Genomic DNA, 17,957 nt, shown 5'->3' with positions numbered 1-17,957 from the left:
ATTCGTCAGGCCGCCCGACGGCTCCCTTGGAGCAAGAGGGCGGAAGCTGACGAGCAGGTTGAAAAAATGCTCGACGCAGGTGTGATCGAGCCCTCGGGAAGTCCTTGGATGTCACCTGTTGTGCTGGTCAAAAAGAAGGATGGGACCACGCGGTTCTGCGTGGACTATCGCCAGCTAAACAACGTGACACTCAAGGACTCATATCCCCTGCCAAGGATTGATGACACCCTCGATGCCGTTGCGGGCTCAAATTGGTTCACAACTTTGGACCTCAAGAGTGGGTATTGGCAGGTGGAGATGGATAGGGCAGGGAAGGAGAAAACGGCATTTTCCACAGGTAAGGGACTGTATCAGTTTACTGTGATGCCGTTTGGTTTGTGTAACGCCCCCGCCACCTTTGAAAGATTGATGGAGCATGTACTAGGCGGCATGCCATGGCAGTCATGCCTGGTGTACCTGGATGACGTCCTGGTACATGCCCAAACGTTCCCCCAGGCAGTAGCTAATTTGGACCAGGTGTTCGGGTGCCTCAGACAGGCAGGGTTGAAGCTGAACCCGAGTAAGTGCACTTTGTTTGCAAGAGAGGTGGCCTATCTAGGTCACGTGATTGGCCGCGAGGGGGTAAAAACGGACCCAGACAAAATTAAAGCGGTAGAGGAGTGGCCCGCACCACGTACCATCAAAGAGGTGCGGGGATTTTTGGGACTCTGTTCCTACTACCGGCGCTTTGTGGCGAAATTTGCGGAGTTGGCCCGTCCCCTCCACCGGCTTACGGAGAAGGGGACGCGATTTAATTGGACACGGGAGTGCCACGAGGCCTTCCAAAAATTGAAGGGGTGTCTAACATCCGCACCCCTTCTAGCTTACCCCACTAGTGACGGGACATTTACCCTGGACACGGATGCGAGCCAGGAAGGATTGGGCGCAGTTTTGTCTCAGACACAGGAGGGCGTGGAGAGAGTGATTGGTTATTATAGTCGGGCCTTAAGTAGACCCGAGAGAAATTATTGCGTCACTCGCAAAGAGTTATTGGCTATGCTGGCTGCCATGAACCATTTCCACCCGTACTTGTACGGGCGGAAATTTTTGGTTAGAACTGACCATTCCTCCTTGCAATGGCTCCTTCGGTTCAAGGAACCGGAGGGCCAAATTGCAAGGTGGTTGGAAAAGTTGCAGCAGTACGATTTTGATGTGGCCCATAGGGCCGGGAAGGCCCATGGTAATGCGGACGCACTCTCTCGGCGTCCTTGTCTGGGGGAAAACTGCAAATTTTGTGCGAGACACGAGGAGAGGGAACAATTGGGCGATTCGGACCCGACCCTCGTTGTCCGGGCAACCCGGGTGAGAGGGCCAATTTTGCCACTAACCGCAGATGAGGAATTCGGAACTTTGGCATGGAGCACGGCCCAGCAGGAGGATCCTGTCCTGGGGCCAGTGTTCAATTGGGTCAAATTGGGGCAAAGACCAAAGGGGGAAGAGGTCACCCCCCTCGGGGCACAAACAAAGGCATATTGGGCTCAGTGGCAGACCCTGGAATTGAAAGGCAACATCTTGTATCGCAAGTGGGTGGAGGTTCCCTCTGATCGAACTTCCTGGCTGGTGATAGTCCCTGACAAATTCAAGAACGTCATATTGCAACAGGTGCATGGTACCCGCTCCGGCGGCCATTTGGGCAGGACAAAGACAATATCTCGGGTCCGCCGGAGGTTCTATTGGGTGAATATGGGGCGCGACATACAGGACTGGTGTCGGAGATGCGACGCCTGTTCTGCCAAAAAGGGACCAGCACGGAGGATGAGGGCCCCCCTTCAATTACATCAGGTGGGGGCCCCCCTTGAGCGGGTGGCTATGGATATTCTAGGACCGCTGCCCCGCACCCGCCAAGGTAATAAGTATATCCTCGTTGTAATGGACTATTTCACCAAGTGGCCGGAGGCCTACGCCCTCCCCAACCAAGAAGCAGGGGTGGTAGCGCAGGCCTTCGTGGAAGGATTTGTGTGCCGGCATGGGATTCCACAGGAGTTGCACACCGACCAGGGACGAAATTTTGAGAGCAAATTGCTAAAAGATGTGTGCAGTCTCCTGTCAATTCGGAAAACCAGAACAACGCCTTTAAGACCTCAATCTGACGGGATGGTGGAAAGATTTAACCGAACTTTAATCCAACAACTGGCACTGTTCACCGCCACCCGTCAGGATGACTGGGACGAACATCTCCCTTATTTGCTCATGGCCTACCGAACCAGCCAGCACGGGGCCACCGCATGCAGTCCAGCGTTGCTTATGTATGGGCGGGAGTTACGGGCTCCCGCCGACTTGCTATGCGGTCCCGTGCCAGACACAGTGGTTAACCCGCCGAGGGAGGGGTACGCACGTCACCTAGAGGAAGGCATGGAGCTAGTCCATGCCTTCGCCCGCCGCCAACTCCATCTGGCGGGGGAAAAGATGAAGCGCAGGTACGACGACCGGAGCCAGGGGAGTCAATACGCTCCGGGGATGAAGATTTGGTTCTTTAATCCCCGGAGGCGGAAGGGAAGGTGCCCAAAGCTCACCTCCCCCTGGCAAGGCCCAGGAGTCGTCCTGTCGCAAATCTGTGACGTGGTCATTAAGATCAAAATGGGGCCACGAGCCCTCCCTCGGATCGTCCACGCCGACCGAATAAGGCCTTACACCGGCGAGCAGGCGCCCCCGTGGATTGCCTCGGCTTTAGATGCCGAGGCGGGACCCAGTACCTCTGAATAGGGGGGGCTTATTAGTGCCAGAGGACTGGGGGATTGAGGAGCGATAGGCCCGGTGGGTAAGGGTGGCATCCCTGCCACCCTTCCCATGGTGGGGCAAAGGAGCAATAGATTATGGGGTGTATGGCAGTGTTTTTTAAAACTAGCCCGGGTGGGTTAGGTTATATGATAGGGCCCTAGAAGATGACATTAGGTAACGTTAAGTTTAGTTAGTGACTGATACCTGTAGTGGGGACGCAGGTAGATTAGTATGGATGATAATGACGAGGGAGCGCAATAGTTTAAAGGGACGACTGGGAAGCGCAAGTTTCAGAGGGGAGTAGTTAGCTGAGATGATGCCGTGTGTGTGAGAATTGAACAGGTGTGATTGCACAGGTGTGCAACTGGACAGGTGTGTGGAGCAGTGTATGAGTAGTGAGTGTGTGGATCAGCGCGAATGCGCTTGGGGAGAGAAGGGTGCAGGCGGCACCAAGAGTGAGAGCACAGGTGTGCAAGTACAGGTGTGTGGAGAGAGTTGGAGTAAGTGGTACGGAGTGGTGTGCATGGTGCGAAGGTGTGGATGGGGGAAGAGTGGACCCCTTTCACGAGTACCCGGGGCGGGTAGTGTAAGTGTTAGGTAGAGGGTATAGGTAAATTGTGGTTGGATATTGGCATCTGTGGTGCGGGGTTGCAGAATGGTATTGCGGATGGGTGCATTAGTGTTGTGGAAATGGCTGGGCGTGTAGCCTGTTAGTGTGTGTAGTTGGTTGGGCACTCCACCACTGTGAGGATGTCGGCCAGGTGAGGCCGCAGGTGGGCTCTGGGAGCCGGTAGTTGTGAGTGGGTGCCTGAGGATCCCGGGTGTGGATCGGGCAGCCCAGTGCCAGAGAGGGCACCGAGTGGGGAGAGTGCCAGAGGGCCTTCCCCAGGTAGTTAGGTTAGGGTAAGGAGCAGGTAAGCTCGGAGGCAACTGCAGTGGTGGAGGTGTGCAGGTGGGTAGACCCGCTGGGAGAGGTACACGCCACAGCCCGGAAATTGTGCGAGGGCACCGGGAGATGAATCGGGGGAGTGAGACCCCAAATTGAAGAGCACCACAGTTTGGCCAATGGGAATTGGTTTTTAGAACCCATAGTGTAAGAGGGCCAATGGTTTGGCCGGAGAAAGACCCCGGGTAGTGTAAAGTTGTTAAAGTCATTTAGAGGATAGTTAGGATTGATGAACCTGTCGCACCATGCGCAGCCACTTGCCTGTGGTGATGATGATGACTCCACACCTGTGTTTTCTTTGTTCTGTGTGCAGGAAATGAGAATTGCTGTGAGGATTTGTGAGACGCATCACGACGTGGATGAGACATTGGGGTGATTCCATCTCTCCCTCCCTAGGAGGGACTGATGATGAATTGGTAATGGCAAATTTTGATGTTGAGTTGGAGATGGCAAATTTTGATGAGAGTTGAAAATGGCAAATTTGATTGGTTAGGAGGGAGAGAAGACGAATTTGGTTTATGGGAGGAACGGGGAAGACAGTAGGGATGTTTGTTGATTTGTAAAGTAGATGTTTATGGGTAGTGTTGTGTTTTGTGGATACAGTAAGGGGTAAGGGAGGGGCCATGTAGGTTACCTGGTGGGGGGGGGGGGGCGTACGGTAGGAACGTACCTGTCTCACCTGGTTCCCATGTGCCCCCAGTGTGCATCATCTTATATTGCGTGCACTTTTGCGCCCTTACCACCTTACTCACTTGTCTGCTTCTTTTGTCTCCCACCTCCGAGGATCTGGTTTTGGGGCAGAGAGAGAGGAGAGAGAGGTGCTGGCTTCGCAGTTGTGGGCCTGCACTTTCGCTGCTTGCTGCTGGGATCGATACACCATATGGACCGCAATGTTTGTGGCCACCCACAATGGACCGCAGTTCTTTTGTGGCCAAGCACCACCCGTGGATGGACCTATGGGTCAACGTGGCACCTATGCCATACAGGTGAACCACTTATAGTTGGCCCCCTGACGGCCACAATAAAGAAATGGACGCGGTTGGCGCCTTTCTTTATTTTGTTTAAAAGAAGTAAGAAGGCCAAGTGCACCACATGAAGGCAAGACCAGCGGCAGAACATCGGCCGGCTGCGACACCACCGGTGATTTGTAAACACTTTATTGGTGCACCGGATGGTGCTCACTGTGTGATGGGGTGGTGCTTGATGCTTGGAAGGGGTGCTCTGCACATTATTAAAGGCCGTAGGCCACAGAGCACTCGTGGGTTGGTGTATCGATGCTAGCATGCGTGCTCTCTCTATGCATAACATCTGCATGTGTTCCTCCAAAAACAGGTCCTGGATCGTAGTGTAAATATCAGCGTAGTCTTGTGTAAATAATGCTCCCTACCGGCTGTATGTTTAGTTTGAGGATTCTTTCCGGATTCGGTTATCCTGTGGGTGTGTTTCTGTGAGGAGAAGGGTGCAACGTCGCAGGGGGACATATTTACTCATTTGTGAATATCTGTAAAACTGTCGCACTCAGGGTAGAGTTAATAGTAGAGGGAACTACATTGCGTGCCACACTAAAGTAGGTAAAAATTTATCGGGTCGGGACGCCCCGAGGGTAGAGAAGGGTGCAATGTTGCGAATATGGAATTTGGCCTCCATATCCGCTTGTAAATATTCCCCTATTTCCCCAATACTCCCCAACTATCCCCAATCCCCCATTCCCTAGTCCCATTGTCTGTAAACAACAATCAGTAGAGCCGACCTTCCCCTTTTTCCCCCATTAAATGTCGTGCCCAGGTCCACCGCATCACACGTAGACAACTTTCGGACATCTTGCTAGTTATTCTTAGTCTATGTCAGTTAAGGACTCGTTTCCATTAATTATGACTCTTCGTTGCACCAGAATGTGATTATATGGCACCAGTAGTGAGTTTAGGACCTTTCCCATACCTCCTTCCATCTTCTTCCCCAAACAACAACAACAACAACTACAACTACAACTACAACAACAATTACAACTACAACAACAATTACAACAACAACGACGCTGCGCGGGGGAGTGTGCGTCATCACACCGGCTCGGTTAGCCGCCATTGACAATGCGCTCCGGACCATGCGCTCCACGGGGTTACCACGAAGGGGCTCCTTGTCAGTCCCCCGTCAAGGGCGGAGCCGGTAACCCCCCCCCCCCCCCGCACGCACCCAATGAGAGGCGACGTGCCGATTCCACGAGGCGGAGCTAACGAGCCGAGGGCGTGTCACTCCCCGCCGGATATACGAAGCGACTCACCGGATGTGAGGTCAGATGCGCCCCCAGCTTGAGACGACAAGACGCCACCTCGAGCGCTGTGAAACCTCCCGCATCTCTGGACCGGACCGGGTCGACCCTGTCCTTGAGCCAAGAGTGCACCTTGAGCCATCGATACCCGCTTTCCTTGCAATCAATCCCCGTGTGAGTCAGCCTTTTGTCCCGTTTATCTGTCGTCTGTTGGGAATAATATAAGAGTGTGTCTAAGTGCTTATCTTACTATGCTGTCCCTCTTGTAGTTGTAATCTAACCTTCCGTAACAATATAACCTCCTCCGGAGGTCTTGAGAACTGAACCCTGGTGTCGTGTCATTTGAATCCCAGCTGTGTGTCTTTTCCTTCATTGACCTAGCGTAGCGCGATTAGTCAACGTTCGGGTATAATCGGGTAACTTTTGCAGACGTGGTCATACCAAACCGCTCGGTAAATAACATCTAAGCCACGTCTGTAACAATTGGTGTCGAGGAGTGGAATTCGAACCCGGGACTAAATTTATTAGGCCCAAATTTGTAACAATTAGAATCGATTCGGAGCGCGTTTCCCGCGCGAAATTATAACGGCGAAATTTGATTTTGTTATACGGAAATAAAAACCCGAATTTTGAAAGTCGCGCTATGGCAGACCAAGACAGCTGGGGTCCGGTAGGGGAGAGTGAGGCAGGGTCGGTCCAGGACCAAATTGAGGGACGTGAGGAGAGCGAAGCAGTGAGGGCGGCAGGTTCGCAAAATGGCGGCGCTAGGCATGGGGAAGAGGAGTGCGAACAACAGGTCGGCGCCGCGCATGGGATTGCGGTAGCGGTACCCGTGCCGCCGATGGACATGCAGGTCCTCATGGCGCAAATAGGGGCCCTGTTGGCCCAGAATAGCGAGAAATTGAGGGAGGACATGGGGGCCAATAGCCAACGGTTAGAACAAAAGATGGGGTCCAATAGCGAGAAATTGAAGGAGGACATGGGGGCCCAGATCGGAGGGTTAGGGAGTAGAATAGAGGGATTAGGAAACAAATTTGAGGGACTAGACAACAAATTTGAGGGATTAGACAATAGATTAGGGGAAATACAGGAGGGGTTAATGGGGGTAGAAAACAGAATGGCCGCTCAAGAGAATCAAATGGAAGGGATGCAAAAGGGGTTAGAGGGGTTAGAAAACAGTATGGAAGGCAAATTGAGGGACATGAGGGACCAAGCGGAAAGGGAAGTTAACCAAATGGGGCAGCAGATAGAGGGGGTCAGAATGGGGGTAGAAACCAAACTGGATGCTCACAGGGAGGAAATGGAGCAGATGAGGGTGGCATCTGGGCAGGAGATGCAAGTGATGGGAGAGGAGATCAGAAGAGGAGTGAGTGAGGAGGTCGGAGGAGTGCGCGAGGAGGTGAGGCACTGTAAGGAGCGCATGGAGAAGGAGGTGAGAAAGGGGACTGTAAAATTGCAAGGGGGTATAGAGGAGTTGACGCTGGGAGTAGAACAACTGACAGTGGGACAAAAGGAGTTGGGGGACCAGGTAAAGAAGAACACAGCGGTAATAGAGGGTTTAAAATCGACACAGAAGGAGATGAAAAAGGACGTAGGGGTAATTAAAAAAGAGTGTCAGACGGTACATGAGGACCTGACGAGGAAAATGGACAAGGTGGTAGAGGTGATGGAGGTTAAAGAGCGGGAGGTGCGGGAGCACATAGAAAAAAATAAAGTGGAGTTAGAGGAAGAACTTAAAGGGGCGCACGAAGAGATGAAGGAGGTGAAGCAGAAATTAGAAGAAGTGGAAGAAGGGGTGAGCGAAATTAAGAAGCGACGGAGAGAGGATAAGAAAGAGATAAAGGAGGAAGTAAAAGAATTGGTCCAAAGTCTGTGTTCGGATCGTGATGATGTGCTCATTAACCGGATGAGGGATTCGCAGGTGATGGAGGAGAAGCGAAGAGAAAGAGGACCCGGTGTAAGTGGTGACCAATATGGTCGTGCGTATGATGCGCCAGGTGATTTAATAAGCTTGGGGGTCGAGATAGACCCGGATGTTCGTGAGAGGCCACGAGTGAGGTGTATGGCTGGTCCGGAGGGTATGGAACAAGAGGTGCGAGGTGTGGGTGAGCAAGGTTGTGGTGGTATGGAATGGGTAGCGGGTTGCGGAGGTGTGACCCATGCATCGACACCAACAGGGGTAGTTGTTGGAGGGACCGGGGAGGCACGAGAGCCCCTTGGGGGTAATGTACTGTGGGGGCCCGGCCGGTTCGGCCCCGCGCTGACCCCGCAAGGGGCGACGCACGGGGTCCGGCAGGCGGGCAACGACTCGCATGCGAGGTGGTCCCACAAGGTCCCACTCGCGCCGTATGACGGCAAGAGTGATCTACGCGCGTACCTGGCGCAGTTCGACTGTGTGTGTAAGGGCAACGGTTGGGGTGAGGACGAAGGTGGAGTACACCTGGTGGCCGCATTGCGCGGCGCGGCGGCGGAGGTGCTGACGGCATTACCAGCGGGTGCTCTCACCCTGCCAGCCCTCCGCGACGCCCTAATTAATCGATTCGGCATAGAACAGCAGAGCGAGCTTGTTAAAGCTCAGCTCGCGCTGCGAAAGCGCAAGCCCCAGGAAGCCATCGGGGAACTTGCCCACGACATTCGCCGCGCAGTGGGGATCGCACATGCTAGCATGGCAGCGGATTCCCGGGAAAGCCTGGCGCTGGACCATTTTATCCAGGCCCTCCCGGACATTGAGCTCCGGCAACAGCTCGCCATGTGGCGCCCGCAGACTCTGAGCCAGGCGGCTGACGCTGCGGCCCGTTGGGAAGCAGCGAGGCCCCTGGCCCGGGGGGGCGAGCGTCTCGCAATGGCGGTCCGCCAGGTGGGACCCCCGATGGAGGGCGGACCCCCCCCACGACGTGGGTCCTGACCTGGCGGGCATGGTCCGGAGGCTGGTGGACCAGCGCCTGGCAGGACCTGGACCATGGCAGGCGGCCCCGGAGGTGGCCCGCGGTGGACCACGAGCGGGTAATCCAATTCGGACCTACAGGGGGGGGAATTTGGAATTCAGGAGGCAAGCACCTTATCAGGTGAGGTGCTATACCTGCAACCGCCTGGGTCACCTGGCGCGGCACTGTCGAAACGCGCGCCGGGATGATCCCCGGCAGTTGAGGTCCTCAACTCCGCCCAGGGGGGAGCGGGTTAGCCGACCCCAGACACCCCCCCGCCAGACCCCGGGAAACTAGAAGGTGTCGGGCACGTAGGGCGGTGTTCGGCAGCAGAGGATGGAGGAGAGCCCTCATTGACGCGACAGGTCATTTATTGTGGCCAAATTGGAACCGGTAGCCTGACAATTAGATGCAAAATTGCCGGCGTGGGGGTAGACGCCGTAGTGGACACAGGAGCTAGCGCCACGATCATCAGCCCTGTGGTCCTTGATTCGAGCGCAGGTGGCTGGGATAAGATCCAGCGCCTGCAAAATTATAGTTTGCAGCTTGCTACCGGGGTAACGGCCCCGATCATAGGGCGTGGTTCTGTGACCCTCAAGTTAGGGTCGGTAAGGAGGGAGATAGATGTTTGGGTGGCGGAGGTGTGCGACCCATGTTTAATAGGGTTGGACCTGTTGACTGCCAGCGGTTGTAAAATCGACTTGTGCCGGGGGATCCTGCAGGTGGGAGTAGAAGAGCTGCCGTTAGGGGGAGTGAGCACGGCCGAGAGAGCGGAGCTGGAGGCTTCCGAGGCCGTGACCATCCCCCCAAGGGCCGAGGCGATAGTGCCGGCCCGGTGGGCAGCTCGCCCAACATGGCAGGAGTCCTGCGGCCTGGTCGAACCGGTGGCAGCGCAGTCCATACCGGGTTTAATCGTGGGCCGCACCCTTGTAAAAACGGACGGACCGGTAGTGGCCGTCCGAGTAATAAATATGAGTACAGAACCACGCACTATAGTAAGGGGCACGAGGGTAGCTGGCTGCACCCCAGTTGAGGAAGTCGCGACAGTGAGGGGCGAGAACGTCCAGCCGAGCCGACCCCGGGGGGAGCCTTCAATAACAAGTAGGAATTGACCCGATCCCATTTGCGAGATGGTAAATCGTAGCAGCGTAGAGTTGGGAGGTACCCAGAGGGAGGCCTTACACAAACTGGTTGGGTCCCATTTGGACCTCTTCTCCCTGTCCACCGAGGATATTGGACGTACGGGCCTGGTGAAACATCAGATCCACACCGGTGAGGCCCGGCCTATTCGTCAGGCCGCCCGACGGCTCCCTTGGAGCAAGAGGGCGGAAGCTGACGAGCAGGTTGAAAAAATGCTCGACGCAGGTGTGATCGAGCCCTCGGGAAGTCCTTGGATGTCACCTGTTGTGCTGGTCAAAAAGAAGGATGGGACCACGCGGTTCTGCGTGGACTATCGCCAGCTAAACAACGTGACACTCAAGGACTCATATCCCCTGCCAAGGATTGATGACACCCTCGATGCCGTTGCGGGCTCAAATTGGTTCACAACTTTGGACCTCAAGAGTGGGTATTGGCAGGTGGAGATGGATAGGGCAGGGAAGGAGAAAACGGCATTTTCCACAGGTAAGGGACTGTATCAGTTTACTGTGATGCCGTTTGGTTTGTGTAACGCCCCCGCCACCTTTGAAAGATTGATGGAGCATGTACTAGGCGGCATGCCATGGCAGTCATGCCTGGTGTACCTGGATGACGTCCTGGTACATGCCCAAACGTTCCCCCAGGCAGCAGCTAATTTGGACCAGGTGTTCGGGTGCCTCAGACAGGCAGGGTTGAAGCTGAACCCGAGTAAGTGCACTTTGTTTGCAAGAGAGGTGGCCTATCTAGGTCACGTGATTGGCCGCGAGGGGGTAAAAACGGACCCAGACAAAATTAAAGCGGTAGAGGAGTGGCCCGCACCACGTACCATCAAAGAGGTGCGGGGATTTTTGGGACTCTGTTCCTACTACCGGCGCTTTGTGGCGAAATTTGCGGAGTTGGCCCGTCCCCTCCACCGGCTTACGGAGAAGGGGACGCGATTTAATTGGACACGGGAGTGCCACGAGGCCTTCCAAAAATTGAAGGGGTGTCTAACATCCGCACCCCTTCTAGCTTACCCCACTAGTGACGGGACATTTACCCTGGACACGGATGCGAGCCAGGAAGGATTGGGCGCAGTTTTGTCTCAGACACAGGAGGGCGTGGAGAGAGTGATTGGTTATTATAGTCGGGCCTTTAGTAGACCCGAGAGAAATTATTGCGTCACTCGCAAAGAGTTATTGGCTATGCTGGCTGCCATGAACCATTTCCACCCGTACTTGTACGGGCGGAAATTTTTGGTTAGAACTGACCATTCCTCCTTGCAATGGCTCCTTCGGTTCAAGGAACCAGAGGGCCAAATTGCAAGGTGGTTGGAAAAGTTGCAGCAGTACGATTTTGATGTGGCCCATAGGGCCGGGAAGGCCCATGGTAATGCGGACGCACTCTCTCGGCGTCCTTGTCTGGGGGAAAACTGCAAATTTTGTGCGAGACACGAGGAGAGGGAACAATTGGGCGATTCGGACCCGACCCTCGTTGTCCGGGCAACCCGGGTGAGAGGGCCAATTTTGCCACTAACCGCAGATGAGGAATTCGGAACTTTGGCATGGAGCACGGCCCAGCAGGAGGATCCTGTCCTGGGGCCAGTGTTCATTTGGGTCAAATTGGGGCAAAGACCAAAGGGGGAAGAGGTCACCCCCCTCGGGGCACAAACAAAGGCATATTGGGCTCAGTGGCAGACCCTGGAATTGAAAGGCAACATCTTGTATCGCAAGTGGGTGGAGGTTCCCTCTGATCGAACTTCCTGGCTGGTGATAGTCCCTGACAAATTCAAGAACGTCATATTGCAACAGGTGCATGGTACCCGCTCCGGCGGCCATTTGGGCAGGACAAAGACAATATCTCGGGTCCGCCGGAGGTTCTATTGGGTGAATATGGGGCGCGACATACAGGACTGGTGTCGGAGATGCGACGCCTGTTCTGCCAAAAAGGGACCAGCACGGAGGATGAGGGCCCCCCTTCAATTACATCAGGTGGGGGCCCCCCTTGAGCGGGTGGCTATGGATATTCTAGGACCGCTGCCCCGCACCCGCCAAGGTAATAAGTATATCCTCGTTGTAATGGACTATTTCACCAAGTGGCCGGAGGCCTACGCCCTCCCCAACCAAGAAGCAGGGGTGGTAGCGCAGGCCTTCGTGGAAGGATTTGTGTGCCGGCATGGGATTCCACAGGAGTTGCACACCGACCAGGGACGAAATTTTGAGAGCAAATTGCTAAAAGATGTGTGCAGTCTCCTGTCAATTCGGAAAACCAGAACAACGCCTTTAAGACCTCAATCTGACGGGATGGTGGAAAGATTTAACCGAACTTTAATCCAACAACTGGCACTGTTCACCGCCACCCGTCAGGATGACTGGGACGAACATCTCCCTTATTTGCTCATGGCCTACCGAACCAGCCAGCACGGGGCCACCGCATGCAGTCCAGCGTTGCTTATGTATGGGCGGGAGTTACGGGCTCCCGCCGACTTGCTATGCGGTCCCGTGCCAGACACAGTGGTTAACCCGCCGAGGGAGGGGTACGCACGTCACCTAGAGGAAGGCATGGAGCTAGTCCATGCCTTCGCCCGCCGCCAACTCCATCTGGCGGGGGAAAAGATGAAGCGCAGGTACGACGACCGGAGCCAGGGGAGTCAATACGCTCCGGGGATGAAGATTTGGTTCTTTAATCCCCGGAGGCGGAAGGGAAGGTGCCCAAAGCTCACCTCCCCCTGGCAAGGCCCAGGAGTCGTCCTGTCGCAAATCTGTGACGTGGTCATTAAGATCAAAATGGGGCCACGAGCCCTCCCTCGGATCGTCCACGCCGACCGAATAAGGCCTTACACCGGCGAGCAGGCGCCCCCGTGGATTGCCTCGGCTTTAGATGCCGAGGCGGGACCCAGTACCTCTGAATAGGGGGGGCTTATTAGTGCCAGAGGACTGGGGGATTGAGGAGCGATAGGCCCGGTGGGTAAGGGTGGCATCCCTGCCACCCTTCCCATGGTGGGGCAAAGGAGCAATAGATTATGGGGTGTATGGCAGTGTTTTTTAAAACTAGCCCGGGTGGGTTAGGTTATATGATAGGGCCCTAGAAGATGACATTAGGTAACGTTAAGTTTAGTTAGTGACTGATACCTGTAGTGGGGACGCAGGTAGATTAGTATGGATGATAATGACGAGGGAGCGCAATAGTTTAAAGGGACGACTGGGAAGCGCAAGTTTCAGAGGGGAGTAGTTAGCTGAGATGATGCCGTGTGTGTGAGAATTGAACAGGTGTGATTGCACAGGTGTGCAACTGGACAGGTGTGTGGAGCAGTGTATGAGTAGTGAGTGTGTGGATCAGCGCGAATGCGCTTGGGGAGAGAAGGGTGCAGGCGGCACCAAGAGTGAGAGCACAGGTGTGCAAGTACAGGTGTGTGGAGAGAGTTGGAGTAAGTGGTACGGAGTGGTGTGCATGGTGCGAAGGTGTGGATGGGGGAAGAGTGGACCCCTTTCACGAGTACCCGGGGCGGGTAGTGTAAGTGTTAGGTAGAGGGTATAGGTAAATTGTGGTTGGATATTGGCATCTGTGGTGCGGGGTTGCAGAATGGTATTGCGGATGGGTGCATTAGTGTTGTGGAAATGGCTGGGCGTGTAGCCTGTTAGTGTGTGTAGTTGGTTGGGCACTCCACCACTGTGAGGATGTCGGCCAGGTGAGGCCGCAGGTGGGCTCTGGGAGCCGGTAGTTGTGAGTGGGTGCCTGAGGATCCCGGGTGTGGATCGGGCAGCCCAGTGCCAGAGAGGGCACCGAGTGGGGAGAGTGCCAGAGGGCCTTCCCCAGGTAGTTAGGTTAGGGTAAGGAGCAGGTAAGCTCGGAGGCAACTGCAGTGGTGGAGGTGTGCAGGTGGGTAGACCCGCTGGGAGAGGTACACGCCACAGCCCGGAAATTGTGCGAGGGCACTGGGAGATGAATCGGGGGAGTGAGACCCCAAATTGAAGAGCACCACAGTTTGGCCAATGGGAATTGGTTTTTAGAACCCATAGTGTAAGAGGGCCAATGGTTTGGCCGGAGAAAGACCCCGGGTAGTGTAAAGTTGTTAAAGTCATTTAGAGGATAGTTAGGATTGATGAACCTGTCGCACCATGCGCAGCCACTTGCCTGTGGTGATGATGATGACTCCACACCTGTGTTTTCTTTGTTCTGTGTGCAGGAAATGAGAATTGCTGTGAGGATTTGTGAGACGCATCACGACGTGGATGAGACATTGGGGTGATTCCATCTCTCCCTCCCTAGGAGGGACTGATGATGAATTGGTAATGGCAAATTTTGATGTTGAGTTGGAGATGGCAAATTTTGATGAGAGTTGAAAATGGCAAATTTGATTGGTTAGGAGGGAGAGAAGACGAATTTGGTTTATGGGAGGAACGGGGAAGACAGTAGGGATGTTTGTTGATTTGTAAAGTAGATGTTTATGGGTAGTGTTGTGTTTTGTGGATACAGTAAGGGGTAAGGGAGGGGCCATGTAGGTTACCTGGTGGGGGGGGGGGCGTACGGTAGGAACGTACCTGTCTCACCTGGTTCCCATGTGCCCCCAGTGTGCATCATCTTATATTGCGTGCACTTTTGCGCCCTTACCACCTTACTCACTTGTCTGCTTCTTTTGTCTCCCACCTCCGAGGATCTGGTTTTGGGGCAGAGAGAGAGGAGAGAGAGGTGCTGGCTTCGCAGTTGTGGGCCTGCACTTTCGCTGCTTGCTGCTGGGATCGATACACCATATGGACCGCAATGTTTGTGGCCACCCACAATGGACCGCAGTTCTTTTGTGGCCAAGCACCACCCGTGGATGGACCTATGGGTCAACGTGGCACCTATGCCATACAGGTGAACCACTTATAGTTGGCCCCCTGACGGCCACAATAAAGAAATGGACGCGGTTGGCGCCTTTCTTTATTTTGTTTAAAAGAAGTAAGAAGGCCAAGTGCACCACATGAAGGCAAGACCAGCGGCAGAACATCGGCCGGCTGCGACACCACCGGTGATTTGTAAACACTTTATTGGTGCACCGGATGGTGCTCACTGTGTGATGGGGTGGTGCTTGATGCTTGGAAGGGGTGCTCTGCACATTATTAAAGGCCGTAGGCCACAGAGCACTCGTGGGTTGGTGTATCGATGCTAGCATGCGTGCTCTCTCTATGCATAACATCTGCATGTGTTCCTCCAAAAACAGGTCCTGGATCGTAGTGTAAATATCAGCGTAGTCTTGTGTAAATAATGCTCCCTACCGGCTGTATGTTTAGTTTGAGGATTCTTTCCGGATTCGGTTATCCTGTGGGTGTGTTTCTGTGAGGAGAAGGGTGCAACGTCGCAGGGGGACATATTTACTCATTTGTGAATATCTGTAAAACTGTCGCACTCAGGGTAGAGTTAATAGTAGAGGGAACTACATTGCGTGCCACACTAAAGTAGGTAAAAATTTATCGGGTCGGGACGCCCCGAGGGTAGAGAAGGGTGCAATGTTGCGAATATGGAATTTGGCCTCCATATCCGCTTGTAAATATTCCCCTATTTCCCCAATACTCCCCAACTATCCCCAATCCCCCATTCCCTAGTCCCATTGTCTGTAAACAACAATCAGTAGAGCCGACCTTCCCCTTTTTCCCCCATTAAATGTCGTGCCCAGGTCCACCGCATCACACGTAGACAACTTTCGGACATCTTGCTAGTTATTCTTAGTCTATGTCAGTTAAGGACTCGTTTCCATTAATTATGACTCTTCGTTGCACCAGAATGTGATTATATGGCACCAGTAGTGAGTTTAGGACCTTTCCCATACCTCCTTCCATCTTCTTCCCCAAACAACAACAACAACAACAACTACAACTACAACTACAACAACAATTACAACAACAACGACGCTGCGCGGGGGAGTGTGCGTCATCACACCGGCTCGGTTAGCCGCCATTGACAATGCGCTCCGGACCATGCGCTCCACGGGGTTACCACGAAGGGGCTCCTTGTCAGTCCCCCGTCAAGGGCGGAGCCGGTAACCCCCCCGCACGCACCCAATGAGAGGCGACGTGCCGATTCCACGAGGCGGAGCTAACGAGCCGAGGGCGTGTCACTCCCCGCCGGATATACGAAGCGACTCACCGGATGTGAGGTCAGATGCGCCCCCAGCTTGAGACGACAAGACGCCACCTCGAGCGCTGTGAAACCTCCCGCATCTCTGGACCGGACCGGGTCGACCCTGTCCTTGAGCCAAGAGTGCACCTTGAGCCATCGATACCCGCTTTCCTTGCAATCAATCCCCGTGTGAGTCAGCCTTTTGTCCCGTTTATCTGTCGTCTGTTGGGAATAATATAAGAGTGTGTCTAAGTGCTTATCTTACTATGCTGTCCCTCTTGTAGTTGTAATCTAACCTTCCGTAACAATATAACCTCCTCCGGAGGTCTTGAGAACTGAACCCTGGTGTCGTGTCATTTGAATCCCAGCTGTGTGTCTTTTCCTTCATTGACCTAGCGTAGCGCGATTAGTCAACGTTCGGGTATAATCGGGTAACTTGTGCAGACGTGGTCATACCAAACCGCTCGGTAAATAACATCTAAGCCACGTCTGTAACATATATATATATATAGCTTTCAGATATATATATATATATATATTGTCGCGTAACCGTGATTAACACCACAGTTACGGATGACCGATTTGCGAGACTTTAACTCCCGAGGCGAACACTCAATGGCGGACTCAAGTTCAACACCAACGCGCGGAATGGCGGGACGCAGCGAAGGCTCCGCAACCTTATCTATTAAAATCAAACACCCAGGAAAACTGCGTTCAGATATTATGTACAAAAAGTAATATAAGGGTTTATTAGGAAAAGTAAAGCCAGTGAAAAAGCCCGCCGGTAAATCTAATAACTCTAATAAACCTAAATCGGGACGTCCCCACGCGACTGACAGCAAACACAAACGAGGGAGATTAATTACGAAAATAACACGTCTTGTAAAATGTACACAAGGAGCTCGGCTTATCTGTCTTTGTCGTCTTGTATTGTTTGCCGTCCACCCCGGCACCGCTCGGCCCCGATGCACCCACGAGGCCTTGCTCCACCAGGCTCCGATCCTCTCGCCGCCCACCAGGTCCGTGCACCACGCTCCAAAGCACCCAACGCAAGCCAGCAGCTTCACACGAGGTCGATCCCCACACAAAGCACGAAGACAGGACCGGAGAGAACGCAGGTGGGACTGCACGTCTCGTCCTTCCAACTCGCTTCTCAATTGCTCACTGCCAAGCTCGAACTCGACTGCGACTGCCCGAAATGGCGTGTCCTCTCCAACTCCAACTGGCGAACTAACTCCGTGGGACTTGCGACTCAACTTCTCTGGTGCCTGCCTGCGTCTGCCACGAACTCAACTCAACTCTTGAAATGGCGTCCGACCGTCGCCTATATTGGTGGCCGATGACGTCACATTGGCGCACTCCTCAGCCAATCAAAGCCTCCCGCGACTCCTGACATCTCTCCCCTCCGCCACCCTGCGGTCCCGGCATAACGCGTGCCGGCCAGGTTTGTAGGCCTTTGGAGGTGTACACGGTGGCGGCCAATTGTGGTGGTGTTTTTGACCTGGTTTCCTGTCAATTTAATACGAAGTCCTTGTCAGGGAAAGGGGATTATTTAATGTTGCGCTAAGGACCTAACTAATGTTTATGTGGTTTGCAGTGCCATAAGGGACAAAGGTTTGATTACTAGGTGATACTCACAGGGGCGTTACCTTTAATCCCTCACTATTTAACACTCGAATCTCCAGGTAGATCCACACTCATACATCTTACCCCGACAACCGCCTGAACATCAATAACTTATTACATGTAGAGTCCCTGTCACGACAGCCGAATACCTACCTATTCAGATCTACCTAGCTCTAGATGTTGCATTACCAAATTCATAACACAGCCCCCCCCCCTGGAACCG

General features: G+C 53.9%; 1 long non-coding RNA gene across 1 annotated transcript in view; it reads left to right on the top strand.

Annotated features, from left to right (window-relative positions):
• LOC144888350 (uncharacterized) overlaps positions 1–17,957 on the top strand; it is a 112,671-nt gene that overhangs the window by 22,124 nt on the left and 72,590 nt on the right. The gene's annotated exons all lie outside the window — the stretch shown is intronic.

The sequence above is a fragment of the Myxine glutinosa genome, chromosome 12 (assembly GCF_964187855.1).
Source record: "Myxine glutinosa chromosome 12, kmMyxGlut1.1, whole genome shotgun sequence".
Classification (NCBI taxonomy): domain Eukaryota; kingdom Metazoa; phylum Chordata; class Myxini; order Myxiniformes; family Myxinidae; genus Myxine; species Myxine glutinosa.
This window is presented reverse-complemented; position numbering and strand designations above follow the sequence as displayed.